This window comes from Epinephelus lanceolatus, chromosome 20, assembly GCF_041903045.1.
Source record: "Epinephelus lanceolatus isolate andai-2023 chromosome 20, ASM4190304v1, whole genome shotgun sequence".
In the NCBI taxonomy this organism is placed as follows: domain Eukaryota; kingdom Metazoa; phylum Chordata; class Actinopteri; order Perciformes; family Serranidae; genus Epinephelus; species Epinephelus lanceolatus.
The window spans coordinates 29752238-29775477 of record NC_135753.1 but is presented as its reverse complement, the minus strand read 5'-3'; the positions used below and the strand labels follow the sequence as shown (position 1 = coordinate 29775477).

Sequence of the window (23240 nt, the reverse complement as noted above, 5' to 3'; positions counted from 1 at the left end):
CACCGAAGCCCAATCTCAATCAAACACTTCTTAAACAAGCAGTATTGTAAGATACAGCTCACTGTCACCAACAGGAAACGCGGAAGAAATTCCGCAGACCACTAACCACACGAGGACACAATCCTCAGTGACAAAGCTACAAGTGCAGCATCATACAGCAGATCAGCCAGGCTTAATGTGTGGTGCCATCCCCCAACACATCAGCCTTAATCCCCTCCTTAGAACGGTAATAAATAAATAAATCACACAAAGGTAAAGCATTTGAAAAAAACATGTCCACCTCCTCATTTCCAGACAGTAGCATGAAAGCAATGGGCCACCACAGACAGACTGTCTGAAAGCATCCACAAGAACTACACAAAGAAAAAACACCCTGACAATATATTTTGACATTGAAAAAGTGTTGAAAGACTTAAAGTAAATACAAACAGTGGTGTGCAAAGCGTGTTGAGGGGCATGGGCAACAATGGAAAGGGGGCCCCAGTTAGGTTGGGAGTGTGCATGCATGATAAAATAAGTATAGTTTGAGTAAAGAGATACACAAACATGACATGTAGCCAAAATGAAGCATGTATTAAGAGTTCCCTCACGATGCCCCTTCAGATGAGTTAGGGTGTCATCTGCTATAAGCTTTTGGCAAAAGGTCACACCAGAGTAGCACTCGTGCAAACAAGAGGGGTATTTGAGGCAAGTAAAGAGGCACCTGGGGGGCACTTCTTAGGTGGTTTAATCTGAGGTTTGCACTTGAGTGGCCTGAGTGCAGCTCTGCTGTGACATGAAGCATGACAATATCCCAATAGGGAGCATACCCTGGTTACGTTTCTTACACTTAAAGCAAAAAGGCCAGGAGGCAATTTTCCTTTGAGTAACATTGTAATCATGGAACGAAAAGCTGAGCACAGACCAAAGTTTACTTGTCCTGCATCTGACACTCTTTATACACAGTTTCCGCCTACAGTTAATACAGATCAAGGCAATAAAACTGGCACACAGGCTCCCATTTTACATCAGCATGTCATTACAGGCGCATCATAGAGGCACTCAGGGTCATAAGACAACAACATCAGACAGGATGAAATGCATCAAGACAACAATGAACAATCATCCCTGTAGAAAACTGCGGAAGATGAACACTTGACCACTGACCCCCTGCACACACACACAAACACACACACAAAGACATGTCCCTACAATGGCACTAAACATGTATGTATACGTATGTAAAGTATATGATCGTCCTGTTATACCATATGTAACTGATGGCACTCCAGTTTCTTGAGCCCCTCTCCTCTTCTTCAGCCAACATAAAGAGGCAGACCAACATTTGTTTGCCATCCACAGCTCCTCGGAAAAGTTATGCATGTGTTTCATGTTTTTTATGTCTGAGCTGAACAACGCTGAAAGATCAATCTCCAATTTGTATTAAAATTGCTCCATTACTGCTTACTCCTCATCCCCTCTCCTCTTTTCTCTGTCTTCTCTGTTCCAGAATTGCATTCCTGCCCTTTTGCTCGACTCATCTAAAAAAACGTTATGTGCTATTGCTCTATCGTCCTTCCTCTGTCATTCCCTCTGCTGTGTTATTCCTTTTTCATTCTCCCCCTTGCTCTTTTTTGGCATTGGTTGCTCAGCAACATCAAGTGGTATTTGGTGGTACAAAAAAAACAGAGGTGAAGAAACAGCACATTCAACATGAGGGGGTCTTTTGTCATTTTACAGTTGCTGGTGGGTCTCAACAGCACGGTACTGCCATAACGTTATTTTTAAAATAACACATTTGATTGTAAATTCAGCTAATTGTCGGTACCCTGTGGACTGTTTGACCACTTTTGGTGCTGAAGGACTGGTTTCTTGGCGGACGTTTCCCTGCATTATTTTTATTCTATTGTGCAAGTACTTACATGCACACTGTGAGCTCAGGGGTGATGCACATTTCTGACGACGGCTGACGTCAGTAATGTGCATGAACAGCTCTTGGCAGTGATTTGTAGAATGTGCTAAGGCATCATTAAAGGTACTTGTAAAGACTATTTTAGTGAAAGTGAAAGATTGCCCAGATTCACTCAGCTTGGCATTTTGCCGCACTGTATTTACTTTTTTTTCAGTGATGTGTCTGAGATTTTCATAGCTACTTCTTGGATGCATGCTGCTTAAGGTCTGGTGCTTGGTCACTGCCTTTTAATGAGGTCACCTACCTCACTTGTGCACTGTTCCGATGGACCGTCCCAAACATGGCAAAATAAGAAAATAAGATAGCAAAGGAAGAGGAATTACTTTTGTACAGATAATGTACTATTTCTAAATAGGAGTATAATGTGAGTAAAATGTGACAATATCAGTACTCATGATGAAGAGAGATCCACACGTGGATGGCTGTGTTCAACTTATGAATCTTCAGGTCGTTAAAAAAACGACCTGAAGCTCAATCCTGAGTTTGTTCTGTAAATAGTTTTCTGATGAATAATAAATATATCAACATCTGATCAACTCAAATCAAATTCAGCCTTAAAATATTAACCTCCATCCATTTCCAGTTAAAGCCACACCCACTTCCAATTTGACTTCTGCTCAATCCGAATACAGATTAAATATTATCTTTACTTCATTCTTCTGTCTCTCCTGATTTAACTGTTGTAAGATTGTTGTTAACTATGTAGTAAACCCTATGTCAAGATATTGTGGTCATAGACACAACACCTATATACAGTGCTTCATTAAAAATAGCACTTTTCATGAAGCGCTTGGATGAAGTGCTCCCCAGCACCCTGCCATCACCTTTCTGCTACATGTTTTCTTCTTGCTGATTAGACCTGCTCAGGTTGAAGGTGGGTGAGGACGCCTTTCAATTATGTGACTCCATGTACTAATAAGAATGGGTGCTCTCCAAAACATTGTTTCCAGCAGTACACGCCTGCCTTAACTGTTGGCCCTGTGCAGCATGTTAAACACATACCATGCCTCCCAGAATCATTAACGATACTCACAGATAAATACGTTTTACGTGGCTTGTTAGGGCTGAAAACCGTACTGTACGGTGTCTGTCAACACTTGAAAGCAGTAAGAAGATTACATCTCTACCACCTGCGGATTCAACATAACAAGTGGCACACTTGCTTGGCCAAATGGAAGCAATGATAAAGGTGCAATTTGTCACTAATGAGTGAAACAAAGCTAACAGGAGGGAGACGTCAGTCAGGCACAGTTTTTACTTGCCCAGACAAGTTCTGAAAGTGATCTTATCAGCTAACAACAAAATCACCTGTGTGGGTTCAGCAGGGGTGAGCATGGCCTTCAAGGATAAATACAATGTGATGTGAATGTGTGTTTTTTTCCATTTTTGATACTGTGCACACTGATAACAGTGAGTTTCCCTATTGTCATGTGTCACGCTAAAATATCTACTTGTGTTTTTTTTTTTTTTTTTTTAATTATTACATACTTTATTAATCCCCGAGGGGAAATTCAATTTTTCACTCTGTTGTCAATTACACACACAGGTCCGAACACACACATGCACAAACTGGACCTATACATGCACTAAGTGGAGAGATGTCAGAGTGGGCTGCCCATGACAGGCGCTCTGAGCAGTTGGGGGGTTCGGTGCCTTGCTCAGGGGCACCTCGGCAGTGCCCAGGAGGTGAACTGGCACCTCTCCAGCTACCAGTCCACGCTCCATATTTTTGGTCCGGACGGGGACTTGAACAAGCGACCCTCCGGTTCCCAACCCAAGTCCCTATGGACTGAGCTACTGCTGCCCCCAAGTTTTTTTAGTTTTTTTAGTTTAAGTTTTACCTGCCGATAAAGTTAACAAACTTAGTATTAATAACAATATGAACATTTGTCGTGGTACAGTATGCAACCTCTCCACTGGAAGTTTTGCTGTATCTTGAATCAGATAACTTCACCGCCTTAACTTTAGAGAAGTAAGACTATCATTATCATCTGTGATCAGGATCTGAATAGTCTTCTTGACATGGTGTTGCTTCTTCAAATGAAGCTCAAGAACTTTTAACAACACATTCATCACAATGCGCACAGCTAATTACAATGTACACTGCACCAATTAGCTCTTATACAAGTGCCTCTTGAACGCTGGAAGCTGAATGGCCTCTGGAGTATGACTCCTCCTTTGTTTGAACCAAATATAGATCTCTTTATTTTCCTCCACAATAAAAGATGCCTTTGCTTATTAGTCACATCTGATATCTAAGAAAGTACGGGCTAAGTTGTGCTCAGACTTGGGAGTGTAATGCATCCTGCCTTTGCATCTGGCACTTACAAGATTATGCTAATTTTGTCAAAGGGTTCGAGCAATTAACGGAAAACCAAACAAGCCTTTCTCCTCTCTTCTTTAAGCTACTGTAATGAATTTATGTGTTTGTCTGGGAGGACAAACGCAGGGTTCTCCCTGTGGATTTCCTAGAAATAAAGGTCTGTAGTGCAATACAATGCACAATAATTGCTATCACATAAGAGGAACTGTGCATATGGAAAGATATACATTTCTCTAAGCCCACTTTAATTTGAGTTAATGCTTTATTCATTATCATTTAGTTAATGAATTAATACAGTTTTGTAATTCATTGTGGAAAAATAATCAAAACAAGACTTAAAAGCAATACTTGTCATTAACTCTTTACTTTTATCGCGTATAAGCAGTATATAAACATGATAATGATTTATAACAGGCTGTTATGTAGTTGTAAGCAGATTTAAGTGTTCAATGTATTTGTAAATGACTATAACTCCTCATGTGGGCATGTGGAGGAGCTGCATAAACAAATAATAGAAATGGTAATAATGGTAAAACACATGTAATCATATAAAATATATCTTCAGAAACACTAAACAAACACTTTAAAACATTAAAATTCTGTTCACAGCTCCACTGAACTGTGTCATAGGCCATATATTAAATGTGTGTATACTAATTATAAATGCTAAATTGGAAGACTTGAAGTATAGTTGCCATTATGTCTTCTAATTCAGGCTAAATGAAGACAAGCAGAGCTTTTTGATAGTGCTCTGTGGGTTTAACCTCATTCAGAAGGCTTTTGCATAATGTGTTTTCCACCAACCGACCTGGGCTGGCCTGCCAGTGTGAACCCCATAAAAAGGGGGCAAGCATGCTGGGTGGGGGGTCGGACACAGACAGGAGACCAAGACATGAGGGGCACTTGCAGGATGCCTTTGCACACACACACAGACACACACCACGTGTTAATGGCACCACCAACTATAGTCTCCACAGTTTCCAAAATGTCGAGTCTACACTAATCTGTATAAACAGATATCTGCATATGAACACAGAACACGTGGCCAATGGGACGAGATTTTGGCATCATGCAGGTAAACAGTTTATGTGGAGACAGGACATATTGGCCAAAATGCAATCTTGATACTGATTAGCGGTTATCTTTTGGCAACAATTTAGCTTTTTATTAGCTTTTTGATTTATCTGCATTCATATACAGAGATCTGACTATAGAGATTAGCCCAAATGCGGTGTGAATCTAAAACACCCTGTCTCTCTGTGTCTCAAGTTGCTGATCAGACTGTGAACAATGACCAGCACAGAGAAGAGCCTGGATATCCATTATCCCTTGTCTGAATGCTCAACACATTCTCCCAACTCGTCAAATGAAGGCATTTGGTCAGTGGTTCCATGCATAACACTGTGACGCTATAGATACTCCTTTAGTGCCAGTTTGGACGTGTCAGGGTACTCAAAGACACTTTAAGTAAAAATGATCATAAATAGAATACTGTAAAATACACATAACATCATTCACACATTAAAAGCTGTTTGAAAAGATGAGTTTTGAGGAGTGATTTAAATCGGAAGAGGTCGGTGCAGTCTCGAATGTGTTTGAGGACAGAGTTCCAGAGGGAGGGGGCAGTTATGGAGAAGGCTCTGTCGCCCCAGGTCGGGTGCCTGGTCCTGAGTGGTGAAGTCAGAAGGTTAGCATCAGAGGAGTAGAGACTGTTGGAAGAAGTGTGGCGGTAAAGCAGGTAGATGAGGTAGGAGGGGGCCTGGTTATGGGGGGGCTTTATGAGTGATAAGAGGAACTTTGAATTGGATGTGTTGTGGGACGGGAAGCCAGCAGAGATTCTGGAGGACAGAGGTGATGTGATGGCAGGAGCGGGAATGGGTGAGCAGACAGGCAGCAGAGCTCTGGATTGTATCGGAGTTTATTTAGGACTTTGGATGATGTACCATGAAGAATGCTTTAACAGTAGTCAATTCTGGAAGTGATGAAAACACGGGTGAGAGTTTCGGCAGCAGAGGGGGAGAGCGATGGGCGGAAATCAGCTATGTTTTTTAGGGGGAAGAAGGCAGTAGAGGTTGCTGTCGAAAAATAACTGTGTGGGGAGGAATGCAGAGTGAAGTTATCAATGGTGAGGCAGAAGTTGTGAGTGGTTTTGGTGAGAGATTTGGGAGAAATGATGATCATGTCAGATTTTTCACAGCTCAGTGAGTAGATGAAATAACTCAACATTGACTTCTGGTTTCACACAGGATAAAAACAACAGTCTCCTGGGTGAAGGTCCTGTGTTTGTTTGACCCATCCTTCGTCCTGAACTCCTCGTACCTGGGCTTTCGTGCTCTTTATACAACATCTGTTGCTCTGTGCGTCTAATAATGACATGGCCCTGTGCATCTCATACAAAGGCCAAAGGGTGCCTCGGTGTGTCAGTATCAGATGCCAAGTTACGGTGACTAAAGGTTGTTATTTGACAAGTTTGGAATAAGAACAGGTTGGCTAACTACACCAAAACGCCCAAAATACTGGCTATTGCCCCTGGAGGCTAAATCATCATCAGATCGATAACCAGTGGGTTCAAAGAATAAATGAACACCCATGTTACACTCTTTACTTCTTTCAGGCATCTAAGCACTACAGGTTTCAGGGTGAAACAAGTACAAGGGACATTCCTGACGAACACTAAAATCAGTATAACACTTTAAGAAATATTGGTCCGAAAAACACTGACTACTGATGATGACTTTCTAGCCCAGTCTCACTCCAAAGTCGTCGAAATCCAGCGCTTGAGCAGTGAGTTGCAGCGTCAGAGACCAACAAAAAAGGCATCCTTTAACGTCAGCATGATACGTGTCCGGATGCCGTTATAGTTTCACGCCGCCCAGCGGCATCACGAGGAAACGCGGTTGGACAAGGACGAAAGTTAAGGCGGTGAATGTCCAAGTGGGGCGGGCAGGAGTGTTGGTGGATAGGTCCAACAAACACGACTTTCACCCGAGAAACCGGTGTTCGTGTCCCGTAAAATTCTAAAGCCAAACCCTGTTCTTTTTTCCTAAACCTAACAGCGAGTTTTTGTTGCCTAAACCCAACCATGTGTTTGTTGTCAAGGGAAAAAACATCAATTTGCAGTGTTGTATCGACTTGTGCTTTTATTTTGAAAGAGACTGTATGTAATCGTTAAATTTCCTGTGCAAACTGAGGCGTATCTTGAAAGAAGACAATGCGTGTAATAGGCAGAACTTGACACGATGTCCCAGAACGTCAACAACCACCACACCCAGCGTACCTTGGACGTCGTATGTGGACGTGGAAAGTCCATGACCAAACACGTTAATATGTGACGAGGTCAGAGTGAGAATGTGTTGGATTTTCACACTGACTGGCTCAACAGTGGTGCTGAATAAGTCACAATAGACTGAGTGATCACAGCAAATGTAAGATACTTGTCTTTTATCGTGTGTCACTCCTTTCTGACGTGTCTTCTCCTCGGGTCACTTATCTCTCCATGATACTGTTTTGCTCTTCTTTTGACATGAAAAACTTTATGCTGCAGAGGTGTGTGAAGAAAAACAATCTTACTACCTTCCTGCATGACTGAGAAGACTTGGGGAAATGTCAGCCTGTCCATGCTGAACAACGGCTGAATCATAGTGCTCCTGCATTATTAGGTTCAGCAAAAGTTCATGTTTTGGAAATTACAAACATTTTTGTATTGAAGCTTCCTCTAGCCTTCAATGACACTCACTGGTGACTCTGAATAACTGACTCACAGGCAGCAGTTAATGGTCCAATATTAGCCTCATATATCAGTCTAACACTAATGGACTGTATATTAGGCATCCAATTCTTACCTCCTGTGCCAACCTAAAGGCAGTGAGGAGTGTTTCTGCTTCGTACCCACAAAAATCCTCATTTACTTGTTTGTACTATCACCAGCAGCACTCCTGCTCTCGCCACGAACACTTTTTAATCAAACGCTGGATGCAACAAGTTGAGGCCTATTCTGTGGGGATTGCTGAAAGTCCTTCTGGGAGACCAGAGGAAATCATTAAGTGAAGGAGAAGTAGGCCAAGATAGAATGAGACAACAACAGCAAAGTAAATTACAACATTTCATCTCCCAAAATGGCTCCTGGCACATACTGATTATCACATGCTGATCAAATCTCAAACACTAAGATTATTCAAGGCTAGATGTTTCCGTTAAGACTCAAGCTATTTTTCAGGGCTGATATTGATATTTGTGAGTTTATTAAAAGCACCTTAATCTTCATATGGAGATTAAGGTCATGACTGTGGAGAGTATGGTCAACAAGGTGAACAGGAAACTGTTAACATCGACTTTTTATGTTAATTAAATCCCTCATTTCTGTTGATTACTCTAATGATGATTTGATGAATATTTGCTCTGACTCTGTTGTAATTTTGTTCAACAACAAAAAAAATGTAATGAATTTTAAGTTTTGTGAGACAGCACTGTTTGAGACTTTAATTTACACAGCAGCAACTTTCTTACTTGTTACTTGTTATTCTGAATCGGTACACAATAGGAACCCATCTACCTGTTCTCAGTTTTCATATTCTTGTCAAGGAGGAGACGCCTCTAAGACAGCAGAAAATAATTATGTTATTACCCCACAGACAGTTACATTTTAGTGGGATCAAAATAAAAAAAGACCCCATCACAACTGGTAAATCAACTGTTAAACAATATTTCTCCCACTGTGTGGAAGCCAGTCCTGGATGTTGCTAGATCAGAGTGTTGGCTAAAGTTAGCAGTTTGTCTTACATTCCCATCTGTATTATAACACTGGGCCTAACAAGCTCTACACTGCCAGCCTGGTGCTGCAGTAAAAGAACATAACTGATACTTATTTTCTGCATTGATCATCATCTGGTGATGTGCTGACTATTTGCGTGAACATAAAGCCTTAAGGCCTTTGCACACTGATTGTCACATGTCTAACAATAAATACGACTGCCCACCTTTAAAATTTCCAGAACAGGTTTGACTTCCTGCATTTTTCGCATCCATCAAGAGTCTTTAGAGACGTTTGGCCAAGAATCAGTGAGGAAAATGTGGCAGTGGGACACAGCCAGGACAAAACAGAAGGAACAGGGCCCACAGAATCATTTAATGACTCAGACAGCTCACTTTCAACAGGTCAGAGAGTAATTTTTACATGGATGATGATGATGAAGAGGAGGAGGATGTGGAGACAGAGAGGGAGGACAGCTCCGCCCCTTCATGCAGCTGCAGTGCCAAATGAAAGATGGTGAGGGAGTGATGACAGCCAGATAGGTAACTCCAGTGGAAAGAGCTAAAGGAGGAAATGCGTCTCTTCATTTTGTCACGTATTGCAAATTTTCACAACTAACTGTGTGTAACAATTTCTTCCGGATGACTCATGAAAAAATGCGTCTGAAAAAAACAGACTCGGTGTGCAGAGGCTTTTAGTCTGAGTCTAATGGCACAATCATGTAGCAGCTATGTAGCCATCAAATGCATATGCTGTGTTTTCAACCAACTCCTGAGGCTAAGGCTAACTTATTTAGCTATCTAGCTGTAGCTGATAAAACCTGCTAGAGTCAGTTGTCATTTCAGCTGACAAAACCAACAGTTGTTGGCAAGAAATGTGAAGCCTGATGTGAAAGCGACAGTGTCAGGGTTGTTACTCATTAGAAATTAACCGTTACTTTATTACTCACTGTAAAAAGTGACGTGTTACACTACTTGTTACAATCTTTTCGCCTCACTCCGCAGCATCACCTGACATGCATTGTCACAGAAGTGCCAGTTAGTATAACATTAAACCATGTATGTCCACATATCGGCACAAAACAATATTCTAATTCTAAGTAGGAATTCTGTTAGATGATGACAGACTTAAAACAAAACATGTTTCAATGTCACATGAACTGCATTTAACAGGCCAAACAAACTTAATTAAGCCCCAAAGACTGGTAGGAGGCCCCACGGCAGACCCAAAACACACTGGATGGATTACATATCTCATCTGGCCTGGGATAGCCTTGGGGTCCCGCAAGAGGGGCTGGAAAGTGTTGCTAGGGAGAGGGACATCTGGGATGCTTTGCTTGGCCTGATGCCCCTGCACTCTGGCCCAAGACAAGTGGATGAAAATGGATGAATGGATGGATTGCCCCCAACACTGGAAAATAATTGCTCATTGTTTCAGGAAAAAAAAAGAAAAAAAAAGAATTTGACCCAACCTCATCTCACCTCTTTATACCATATTATGTGGTGGTGGCACGTGATATGTGAAAATTATATGATGGAGGAGTCGCAGCTTTAAACACGTGATTAGGGTTTGTAAAGTGGTTGCAGTTTTGTTCACCAAAACTACTTAGTTAGGTTTTGTAAGAGATGATGGTTTTGCTAAAAATAGTTATAGCGCCCTGTAACATCATTTCAGTCAAGAGAGACTTGTTCTGAAAGAGAAGAATGTTTATTTACCTGTGCACAGAGGTGTGTGAAATGTGAAAAGTCTTTGTCAATTAGACCCCATCATGATGTCATCTATTTCAGGAGGGTGGTTAAGATGTAGTAGATTAGGGAATCCCCCTGTGGAGTCTAGATGCTGCTGGTGGTGATGAGATGAGATGAAGAGGGAGCTGAGGATCTGGATGTGAAGAGGAGTGGGTGACTGGAGGTGAATGGGGTGGAGGAGGGTGCAAGGATTCTGCCTAAAATGACAGCTGACAGGAGCAGAGAGGAGAACAGATTCAAAGTTTGGCAGCAGCAGCATGAATGACTGAAGGAGATCGTTCCAAAGTCTGAACCAGGAGAGGGAACACCCATAGTTGGGAGGGGATAGAGAGAGACTTATGAATGGATACTGCATAAGGAAACTCGTCCTGATTGAACTTACGCTGAGCTTCATTAGTATGTCAGGTAACATGACATGAGTGCATCAAGTTTAAATAAGTCAACGCTGACCTGGGGTGTCACACAAAACACAAACTGCGGTCTCCTGGTTCAAAGTCCTGTGTCTGTTGACCGATCCTACATCTTGTCTTCCTTCCTATGCATACTTTCTTGCTCTTTATACTACCTATGGTGTCACAGCATTATTAACCACTGCCCACTGTGTGACGTCGTTGAAAGGATCCTAACAGACTTTCCACTGGCGTTATTTCCAAGGTGCCGGCATGTAATTTTAACACATTCATGCCACCACCATGTAATGTGGTCTTAAGAGGTCGTGGTCATTTCACATATTTCTGTAAAACCAGGCTGGATGAACCGGATTATGTACTGTGTGAGAATGGAAAGCTTGACAGGCATAGCAACAGTAACTAACGGCAGCGGGGATTAGCAAATGGTCAATTGCATGTCTAATGCTGCAGAGGAAACACTGAATGGAATTCACGGGGAATGTTTTGTTTGAGTAGTCAGGGTCTGGTGGCCTGTCCCTTCCCCTCCTTGATCTCATGCCCTTCATCACAGCTTAATACGGCACTGACTCATCATCTTCCCTGTGTTTACCCTTTCTCCTCTCCCTTTCAGCCCGCCCTGGCTTGCATACAATGCAAACTTGGTTCTGGAGGATGGAGCGTGCAGTACCTGTCATCTCTTCATTATCTCAAGGCTTCGAGCACACACATTCTTTCTGTATCTGTGTGTCCGTGTGATTAAGGTGAGGGTCACTTCATTCTCTCCAAAGCCCCGAGGAGAGAAATGCTGTAACTCCTCCTTCAACCGAGCCACACAGATGCAAAATGACCCCTGAAACATGCCGTTAAAATGTCAGCGCGGCTGGCTCACGGTCAAATGGTCAATAATTGTCAGTTTACCTCTCTACAGCTGAAGCTTTCAGTTTACCGCTGTCCCTGAGTGTTTTAATTTCCAGTCTCAATGGGAAATTGCCTCCCTGGTTTTTCAAATTTAAATGCAGAAAAATGCCCTGCTCCTGTCGGCAGTCTTCATTTGCTAGGATTTATTGTCAATAAATACAGTTACAGTCAGAGTTAGGGGGTTCAGCCTCTCGTTGCAGCTGTCTTTAATCAACATGGGCTAAAGTGGCTGTTAAATGAAATTCATGGTGTGTGAAGACGCTTGATGTCTTCACTTTTGAAATTTATATAAAATGTGAGGAGATTCTTTTAACAGCTGAGGGCAGGAACAGAAATCTTTCCTTATTGCAGAATGTTAATGTTCTCTAAAGTCTCTTTTTTTCTTGTCACAGAAACACGAGCACTGTTTCCCTGGATAAATGACTTGTTATGTTGGGGAGTGAAGCTGAATGAGGATAATAGCTTAGATTACATCATGTCCATTTGATCAGGCATTGTGAGCATTTCAGATGAGAAAAACAACCTCTTAGTCTCAAAGGAACTGTTACTGTGATGGTGTCAGCAACTAACACAGCACAGTAACTTATAACAGCAGACGTCTTAACCACCAGCACACTGTAGATTATTAGGCAGAGGTGTGGACTCAAGTCACATGACTTGGACTCGAGTCAGACTCAAGTCACAAATCTGATGACTTTAGAGTCTACTTGAAAAAAGACTTACAACTCAGTTTGGACTTTAACAGCAATGACTCGTGACTTCACTTAGACTTGAGGCTTTTGATTTGAAAATCCCCTTCCCCCAAAGAGTACAAGTTGTTTTTTGTTTTTTTTAAAGTGTGCCATGAATCAGTTAATGTCTCTTCATTTCTTGAATCAACTAACCCTAACACTATTTGTCCATGGCAAGTCCACAATTAATTCCCCAGACTCACTTTGTTTGAACCAATCTCACAGCATCCAGTCGGGTTGCGGGAGAGAGCCATGAGGGACTGACATTACATTATTGAGCACCAGTTGAAAAAAATGTTATTATAATATAATTTCATTTACATACAAAAACTATGTGGTTGTCAATAGAAATAAACTGCAGTATGCACAATGTGCTGGTTTAAAATTACACACAAGAGACACAACAACTTCCAACGAACTTGTTTTAACTTCTAAGTGCAAATATTAAAAAGCATCCTAATTTTTTTCTAAATTTGATATATATTTATAATGTTGTTAAAACTGCATTACATGTGGTGAAGAGCACATTATGACTTGTTTAGGACTCAGTTTAGGACTTGACTTAGGACTTGTCAGTCTTGACTTGCAGCTTGACTCAGGAATATCTTGTCTTTATTTGGGACTTAACTTAGGACTTGTCAGTTCTGATTTGCGACTTGCCTCAAGACTTGCTCGTCTTAACATGAGACTTGAGACTTGTCAGTCTTGAGTTGGGTCTTGATTCGAGACTTGAATTTCCTGACTTGAGATTTGACTTGGGACTTGACTTGAGGTTTACAGTTTAACTCAGGACTCCCTTGGCTTTACTTGGGACTTAACTTGAGACTTGTAAGTTTTGACATGCAACATGACTCAGCACTTGATTGTCTGAACTTGTTACTCAACTGGAGATTTGTCAGTCTTGACTTGGGTCTTGACTCAGGACTTGCTCCTCTCAAGTTGGAACTGAACTTGAGTCTTGGGACTTGACTTGGGGCTTATCAGTCTTGACTTGCAACTTGACCCAGGGCTTGCTTGTCTTAACCTGGGAATTCACTTGGGACTTGTTAGTCTTGACTTGTGACTTGACTCAAGACTTGCTTTTCTTGACTTGAAACTTGTCAGTCTTGACTTGTGACTTGACCCAGAATTTTTCTTATCTTGACTTCAGACTTGACTTGGGACAGGACTATGGGCTTGTCGGTCTTGACTTGCGACTTGATTCAGGACATGCTTGTCTTAACTTGAGACATAACTTAGGGCTTGTCAGTCTTGACTTGCGTCCTGACTCAGGACTTGTTTATCTTGATTTGGGACTTGACTTAGGACTTCTTAGTCTTGACTTGCAACTTGATTCAGGACTTGCTTGTCTTAACTTGAATTGGGGCTTGACTCAGTGCTGACTTATCTTGATTTAGAACTTGTCTTGGGATGTGAGTGCCACGACTTGAGAGTTACTTGTGACTTGGTGACTCGGTCCCCCCTGCGCTATCAGGTCCCATATACATTGAGGCCCAGTGTACAGTGAGGCATTGTGGGACACAGACCACATTGTGCTGCATGGTGGGCTGTTTCAGCTAACGGGATTAGACCACTGATGTGTGACATCATCATTTTCAGCTCAAATAAGGGATTGAGCTCACATAAGTATTCCAGCGCCTGGTCAAATAAAGGTGCACAACAATCGCCTCTAACTACGTCTGATGCCAGAACTGACTGTTCTGTGTACATTTATGAATCTAATATGGATCCATAATGAGAGTCAGATAAATGGGAGCTGGTTGTGAAGCTGCAGAGTAAAGCTGCGATATAATAACGCAGTACTATGTTATTATTTCAGAATTTGATGCTAAGGTCACCTGTTCTGCAGATAACACATTTTCAATGAATAAAAAAAAGAAAAAACTAGTAATGGGAACCAGATATGCTAATCATTTTCGACAGTGGTGAAAAATAAAGAGGGTCTGGACATAATGTGAGTGCTCCAAAATGACGACAGCACTTTGCCAGCATATAGTTTATTTCCAAATGAAAATGCCAATCTCCCAGGTAGAATATTTTCCCTCTCTGAGTGTGACAGGACTTCAAATGGCCGTGATGTGAATAAGGCTGTAGAGGAGATGTGGGCTAAATATCAAATACATCAGAGGCAGGTCGATATGTGTGACCTTGTATAGAACATTCTTTCTTACTTGTCTCGGAGGGAACAAATTTCTCATGGCTGTGTCAACAGAGGAGCATCATTTAGGAGGAAACAGTGGATGGGATATCTTCTCTTAGATTTCCTTTATTCTTGCAGCTATTTAGTGGTGTTCAGATCTTTTACTTGAGTAAAAGCTCCAATACTGCACTGTGTAATTTCAAAGAACAGTCATACATTGAAACATTACTCAGGTAGTAGTCTGACTCACAGCACGTGGACTGGGTGTACAGGCAGAAACACATTAGAAAGTTGTTTCAGCAGCACAGTTGCCAGAAGGAAATGTTGGCATTGTACATTTCTGCAAATCAGGGATTTGTTACAGGGCATTTGAATGTTTGACACATATTATATCAACATTTCTAAGGGTGCTTTCACACCTGCCCTGCTTGGTTCGGTTCAATCAAACTCAAGTTTGTTTGCCCCCTAAGTGTGGTTCATTTGGGAAGGTGTGAACGCAGCAATCACACTCAGGTGTGCACCAAAACAACTGGATTGAGACCTTCTTGAAGAGGTGGTCTCAGTCAGTCTCAGTTCTGACCAATCAAGAGCAGGTTTCTCACACAAGGCATTTGATCTGGTCCACTTGTAAATGCTGCCGTGAGAACATGAACCAACTCTTGGCAATTATACAACTTTGGAACAAAATTCGTCCCCGATTCAGACCAAAGCAAGACAACTCTCAGTCTGAAAGCACCCTGAAGTGATGTTATGATTACATGTGTATGAGCTGACTTTTGAGAGGAGGACGTGATGGTGGATGGTGTGAGATCTAGGCAAAACAGCTACCAAGCTAAAGACCACTCTTCAAGATAACAACAAAACCGGTTGTGTTTTTAGGGAGACATTGTCGCATGTCTAGCTATGATTTTGGTTTGTTAGCAAGACATTGAGGTCCAATCCGGCCCTCTAGATGACTTTGCACAACTAATATTGATGCACTAAATGCTGAGAGGTTTCAGGAGCAGTTTACACAGTGAGTAGATACTTTGTGTATAATGCTGCCTTAGAGGCTTTTTCAAAGTGACCAGAACACAGCTGTCTGAAATAACAATAAGTAACTTTCTATGGTGACATTTGGTCACCTCCCCACGTGCAAATGTCCCACCAAACAAGTTCCCTCCTGAAAGTATTTTGCAAGAGCATCCTGGGCTTAGCGCCACCCAAAACATTTGTGATTGGTTTGAAGAAACACACACAACTCAGAGCATTTTTCCCCTTTGTGAGGAATTATGATGGGTTGAGTCAGACGTTTCTCCAGAGCTGGCACAGCGCTACAACAAAGTCTGGAAATAGGTCTGGCCTTGACAGTAGAAGTAGTACTCAAGTAGTAAAACTTAATCTTATCAGCAAAATGAAGTTAAAGTCCTTATGTCAGCTAAGAAATGCTTGCTGATGTTGTGGAAGGGTAAAGATATCCCTAATGTGAATATGTGATAATGTCAGTACTCTTCAGGTAAAGAGGATCAGATATATTAGAAATAAGCAGGTAAATTTATTTAATGCCATCTGGCAACCTTTATTCAACATGTGGAGAAGATAACAGTGTGATGCTATTTGCAGATTCTTGTTTCCAATTTAATGTAGGATCCTTTGATTTTGTTTTTGGCATCTATGATTGGTGAGTTGGGTGCTTTATCTCTTTCTTTATTTTTTTCTATTGTGTTTCTTTTAGAAATTTTAAAAGAGAATGGTGTCTATACCAGTTTTGTAAATGCAGAGGTAGTTCAGTCCAGTGGAGATTGGAAACCTAACACATTCTCACTTCAACCTCGTCACTAGGGATGCTGCGATCCAACTTTTTCACTTTCGATCCGATACCGATACCACAGCCCTAGTACCGTTCTGATACCGATCCGATACCAGCGCATATTTCTATCTCTCTGTTCTGACCAATAGGTTCACTTTTTTAGTACTTATTTTGTAATGTGGAATAATAGAAAAGGCTTGATCAAGTGCTATTACTCAAAATGAGAATAACATACTGCTTGAGATGAATAGTCCACAACAGTAGGTTATTATGACAAAACTTGAGCCATTTATTAGATATTTAAATTTTTACATGTTTATACGTTTAAGACACGTTTTGCATTCAGCCGTTCCGTCTTTTTCGCTTTTCAGAATAAAGTACTGCCACATTGCTGACATTTTTTTCAACTATTCTCACTGTTTTTCACCCAGTTGTTGTTACCACGTGACCTCCCCCTCCCACTCTCCTCTCTTCTCTTCTTCGTGTGTTACAATGAAGTGCTAGATGGAAAAGCTGGAGCAGATTTGTGGAATGGAGTGCTAGTATCGCACTTTTCCCCTGCAGTGCGATCCGATCCAGTCCACGTTTTTTGGCTGGATCGCAGCATATTTTTGATCCGCGATCCAGATCGCAGCATCCCTACTCGTCACATATCAACGTTTGGTCATAGACTCTCCACGTCCAGATACGACATGTTGACACTCTGGGATGCCGTGTCAAGTTCCGCCTGTTGCATTGTCTTCTTTCAAGATACACTTCTGTTTTCATAGGAAATTTTCCATTTACATACAGTCTCCTTCAAAATAAACATACTACATCAGTACAAAAACACAAATTGACTTTTTTCCCTTCAACACGTGGTTGGATTCAGGATAAAAGAACAGGGTTTGGCTTTATAATCTTAAGGGACACAAACACTGCTCTCCCAGGTGATAGTCCATGTTTGTTGGACCCATCCACCACCTCTCCTGCCTGCCCCACTCAGACTTTCGCCCCCTTACTTTCAATTTTGTCCTGCTGTGTTTCCCCCTTACAACGCAGGCCGCCCTTTAACTATATCGGCAACCAGCCACGTGTCATGCCTACGTTAAAGGACAGCTTTTTTCATTGGTGTCTAATTTTCCAAGTCACTGCCCAAGTGCCGCATTTCGACAAAATCACCCTACAATTTATTAAATGCATCTCATCATATGTTTTTTAGGGTTTATCTGAAAAGTCTCTGAAAGGTAGTGACTAACTTCAAATGTTGAATAACATCTAAGTTCCCAAAATGTATATTTAAGTACATAACGTGAGTTACTTTCCACCACTGCAGATGATTCATGTTCACGTCTATTTTATTTTTGGTCAGATCAAGTTCATAGAGCAAAACTAAAGTCCCAGAAAATCATCAAAAGAAAATACAACTTAATTTGGCTTCCGCCCACTATCCACTACTGTTATTCAAATATGAACATAGTAACTTTTCCACCTTGGTGCAGCATAAAAACATTTTAAATTCAAGCGTTATACCACTCAGGTTTTTTATGTGCAAACTCAAAGAATGCTTATGAAAACACACTTTCTGTGCATTATATCAGTGCAACACACCACACTCAACTACCAAAGAGCACGTAACTATAGGCACTCAGGGACTTTTAAAAACAAGAATACTTCAGTGACAGTGGAAGTGGCACAGTATGAGAATGTGTAGTTGTCGGAAGGTTTTAAAACAGTGACATGAAAATGTGATTAAGTATAAAGCAGGAGAGATTGAATGAGTACTTTCAAGTGAAGCTGGAAAATGGGGATGTGAAATGTAAGACTGTGCTGTTACCAAACCAACCAGAACTGGGTTCCACTGCTCATAAAGTATTTACCGTTTAAACCCTGACTTATCTTGCCTAACACTATGAAATAAAAACTGAGAGAGCCACAAAAGAAGAAAAGGAATACTGGATTAATGCATGCTTACACACATTATAAACACATACAGTGGTAATTGCCCATCCAGCTAACACCAGCATTTTCAAGGAATTAATAATTCACAGAATCAATTATGCAGCTGCTCACACAGAGACAGGCAAGGTCTGCTTCAAAATCCATCACCACCCTAACTCAATATTTTGTCTTTTATAATACACCCACACCAGGCAGGTGCCAGTTTAACTGAAGCAGTATTATTAAATTATTATCAGGAGAATGGCTTTAAGGTGTTGTTTTAGTATGATGCAGCTTTCCTCCATGTAGCCTGATCTGTTTGTCTTAATGCTATTAATTAAATATGAACATAGAGATCTATCCCCGCCTTGTGTTGCCTCATTCCCCTTTTCCTTCATTTTCCTGAGATCCCCTCTTCCTTTTCGTGTAAAGAAATGGCTTCTGAAAAGTCTACCTGTTAAATGTTTTAACAGGTGCTGCCAAGATCTATTGTACGGTGTCTTCCCCGCCCTGTGAGATTTGCCTCCCTTGTCCTTGGCTGGTAAACACAATCTTCACGCTTGTCCCTTACCTGCTATTTAAGAGCTCACCGGCTCACTACCTCCCAGGAGATGCACTAGAATTTATTGGTAGGGAGGTCAGAGAGCCTGTTGTCCTGTTCAGGATTCATTGCCATGCACGGATACAATACCTCGTGCTCAGGATGGGAGAGTGCAGAACGGGGCTCATCTGAACTTATTCAAATGAGAGCGTGTCTTTGAAGCATTTCATGGGGTGAGCTTTGTTATGGGTCCCCGTGGATCTGCTGTTGACAGTCTCTCAGGTTTTCTAACGAAGGGAGCCTTGGCATGCGCCTTAGGGCTTGTTCACAATCACTTGCTGTGCCTCTCTGATCACTGCCTCCACTTCTTTATCTCCCCTTTTAAATATGGCCTTGAAGTCCACTTGAGGATTTGGAAAGGCAAACACAGAACAAGAACGTATACACTAGGTACCAGTTCAGCGCTACCACAGGGGTGTCATTGTGTCCACTGAATCATTAATAGCAGTCCGAGGTTTTTCTGCAAAGATGTTCTGAGAGTGACTGATGCCTGGAGTCCACTCTGCCTGCAACAATGGATTCAGAAAACTCCTACATGCCTCTCCTCTGACAGTCCCCATCTATCACATGATTAATACTGCAGGGGCTGGAATATTCATAGTACTACTTGATGATCTACTGCAGGAAGAGATGATACTAATGACTAACAATCGGGAAACCATTATTATATAAGGATAATGATTTATTATTTACTTTTTCTTATAGAAATTTAGGGAAATATGCGAACAAACATTGACTTTCACTCGAGGGAGCAGTAGTCGCGTCCCGTAAGATTCTAAATCCAAACCCGGTTCTTTCTTCCTAAACCTATCCACGTGTTTTTGTTGCCTAAACCCAACCATGTGTGTTTGTTAAAGGAAATAAAGTAGTGTGTTTATTTCCTGTGAAAATGGAAGTGTATTTTGAAAGAAAACAATATAACAGGCAGAACTTGACACAGTGTCCCAGAACATCACCTTGCACTTTGTATGTGGATGTGGAGAGTCCATGACCAATACATCAATATGTGATGAGGGGTATGTGGGCCGGCAACGTGTGATGCACAGGCTAAATAGCACTGTGGATCGGCGGTGCACTGGCTGTGGATCAATGAACAGACACATAATGGATTAACGTCTTAAACAAGCCAGCACCATTTTATTTCTGACACTAGCAAAAAGATTTTCATCCAACTCACTCTCAGCATCAGTGTAGAAAAACACTTCATATAAACACTGACCCACAACTGCGAGTCAGATGCACTAATACTGACAAAAAAGCAAACTATGTGCAAAATAAAATATAAAAAATTGCAAAACAAGTGTAAATAAAAGGTTAATAATTAGCAATATAAACAAAATTTGTCAAAGTACTGAAACATACATTTATGAAAACCAAAATATCAAATTTACAATAAAACAAAATATATGGACATGACTGCATCATGACCCTTGTGCTAACATTACCTGTTCAACTCTGCTGTGCACAGTAAACTCTAAACATGACAGTGTCAGCAGCTTAACAACAATTTAAACAATAAATATAAAGTGACTCTAAACAAGAGCTAACACTTAAGTCACCTAAGTGATAATACAATTTTAGCAACATGAAAACACATTTACTTATCTCAAATAGGGTTGCCACCTTGGATTTGTGAAAAAAAGGGACACTCGACCAAATGTTTGAGGCGGAGGGCTCGGCCATTATTACCAGTTCAGACTGACCAATGAACATGAAATTCGGACATAGGAGACCAGATTTGCCATCATTCCATGTCCTTCTATGTGCCTGTATTTTATATTAATTTTTATATCAATGAAAAAAACAAATCCGTGTTACTAAATTCTTACATTTTTACATGTATCTCACCATAGCAAGTTGGAAGAAGACATATACTGCCATATATGAAGAGGGGAGACTCTCTGGAATCTGGCAATATAAGAACCATGATGGTGGGACATTCTGTCACTTCACAGCTGTCCAAAACATGTGGTTTGTGCCAGGCGGACATGATTGCCAGTATTTTTTCATTATTGCAAAAAATTCCATTGACTCATTCACAAGTCAAAAATGTGTTTTATCTGAAAGAAACATGCAATATTTACATTTAAGATCATAGAAAAATAGTCAAGTGCAATGATGTCCTCCAAGATAATATTTGCCACTTTGTTTGCAGTTAAAAAGGGGGGGGGGGGGGGGGGGGGGGGGGCACGTGTCCCCCTCAATGTATATGGTGACTACGGCCCTGTCATGCATGCATAATTAGGCTGCAGTTGTCTGGGTGTGCAAAGGTGAAGTGGCTGGTCTTGTCATACAAAGTTTAATGGAGTGTCAACTGGACAATATGGAGATATTTGCGTCTTGAAAGCCGGACTACAAATGTGGATAGACAGGGAGAAACACATGCAAGCCTAAGACGTGGTAAGATACGATATTCCTCATTATATGAAGTGACTGATAACAAGATCTGTGTCATGGGTTGTAAAGAAATTCGTCAGGTTTTTATTTTGTAGACGATCTGTATTTATAGCGTGATGGGATGACAGTACAATGATGTGTGTGGTATCATTGGAAAGCTCTGCTCCTGCGCTTTCAGGTGATATGCGTGGCGTTTCTGTGCGAGCCTGCATTCGCGAGTAATCCATCCAAGAATAATGTGTGTGCAAAGCTGTATGAAAGCTTTGTCATACATCATTTCAGTGTAACTTTATCATTTTTTTCGCTGTGAAAACATTCGGAAAGCTACGATTCCGCTGTTTCACGTGATATGCGTGGCTTCTTGCTATGACGCACGGTCGCGGAGAAAAACCATAGAGAAGAACAGGTGTTAATTTGGACGCACTGTGCGTCGTTCTGGATGGACTCCTTGGCCTGCTGCTGCTGCATTTTCCCCAAAAAACGGGACAAATTGTGTCCCGGGAGAGATTTTTTTTCCCGGGACAGCTGATGAAAAAAGAGAACAATTCTGGGAAAAACGGGACGGGTGGCAACTCTAATCTCAAATCATTGCTATGAGACCTACAGGATTACATCTACAACTGTGCTTTACCACTGGAAGCAGGCAAACTAGCATGATGGGTTGTTTATAAGTCTGAGCAGATACACACAATTAACCACACAGCATAATATTTTATATACGTCACAGTCATCGTACAACACAGAAAAACAGTTTCTTATTCATTTCCCTTTGAGTGAGCATAAACTAGAGAGTTTAGAAGGAGTTTTTAATTTACCTGTGGATCAATGAAGACACACAAGAAGGATTAACATCATAATATGGCCGGCGCCATTTTGTTTCTTGTTCGCGCTGAGTAGAGCCTGGAGAGAAAGTACGGATCAACAGGAACGCGCGAGCGCCATCTACTGATGTGGTGGTGTGAATCCACGATGCGTTCAAGTCAGCTCTGTGAGTGTAGTTCTTAACAGCGTTCTCTCAGACCTCCTGTAAGCTGAAACCATTTCCCTCAGTGGAAACAAAGCTTGTATTTACTTTAATTTCACAGATAAGAAACAATAAATTGTGAAGACAATAAAGCCTCCACAAAAATAGCATTTTAATTCTTGTGTGTGATTTCTCCTGGCTTCATATGAGCAGAGGAAATCTCCATCGTCGCTAGGCTAATCTATACAATGTAAAATGCCATAGACTTGTGCTAGTAACGTTAGCATGTTATATTTGTTTGGAAAACGTGTTTAGTACAAGACAGTTGTTTTGTCAGTGAACCTTGTGAGTTGTAATGGAGCCAAATTTTCTAACATTACCACTGTTAAATGTTGCTGTTGTCCCTGGCTTCATATCAGTAGAAAGAAGTCTGCTAGCTGCTAGGCTAATTTATATAATGTAAAATACCATAGGCTTGTGCTAAAAATTTTAGCACATTGAATTTGTGGGGTAAATGTGTCCAGATAAAGACAAGTGTTTGTCTGTGAATGCTGCGAGTAAGAGTGAAGCTGATTTGTGTACTTGTGTTTGAAACTTTCTCTATTAAGCCATGTTTAAT

At 41.2% G+C, this 23240-nt stretch overlaps 1 protein-coding gene across 1 annotated transcript in view; it reads right to left on the bottom strand.

Moving 5' to 3' along the window:
- The window catches only part of olfm3a (olfactomedin 3a), a 67905-nt gene extending 45385 nt beyond the window's left edge, over positions 1-22520 (bottom strand). Inside the window, exon 1 of the mRNA XM_078162775.1 lies at positions 22473-22520. The gene's annotated coding sequence lies outside the window, so the exon portion shown is untranslated. The remainder of the gene's footprint in view (positions 1-22472) is intronic.
- Between the last annotated feature and the right edge of the window lie 720 nt (positions 22521-23240).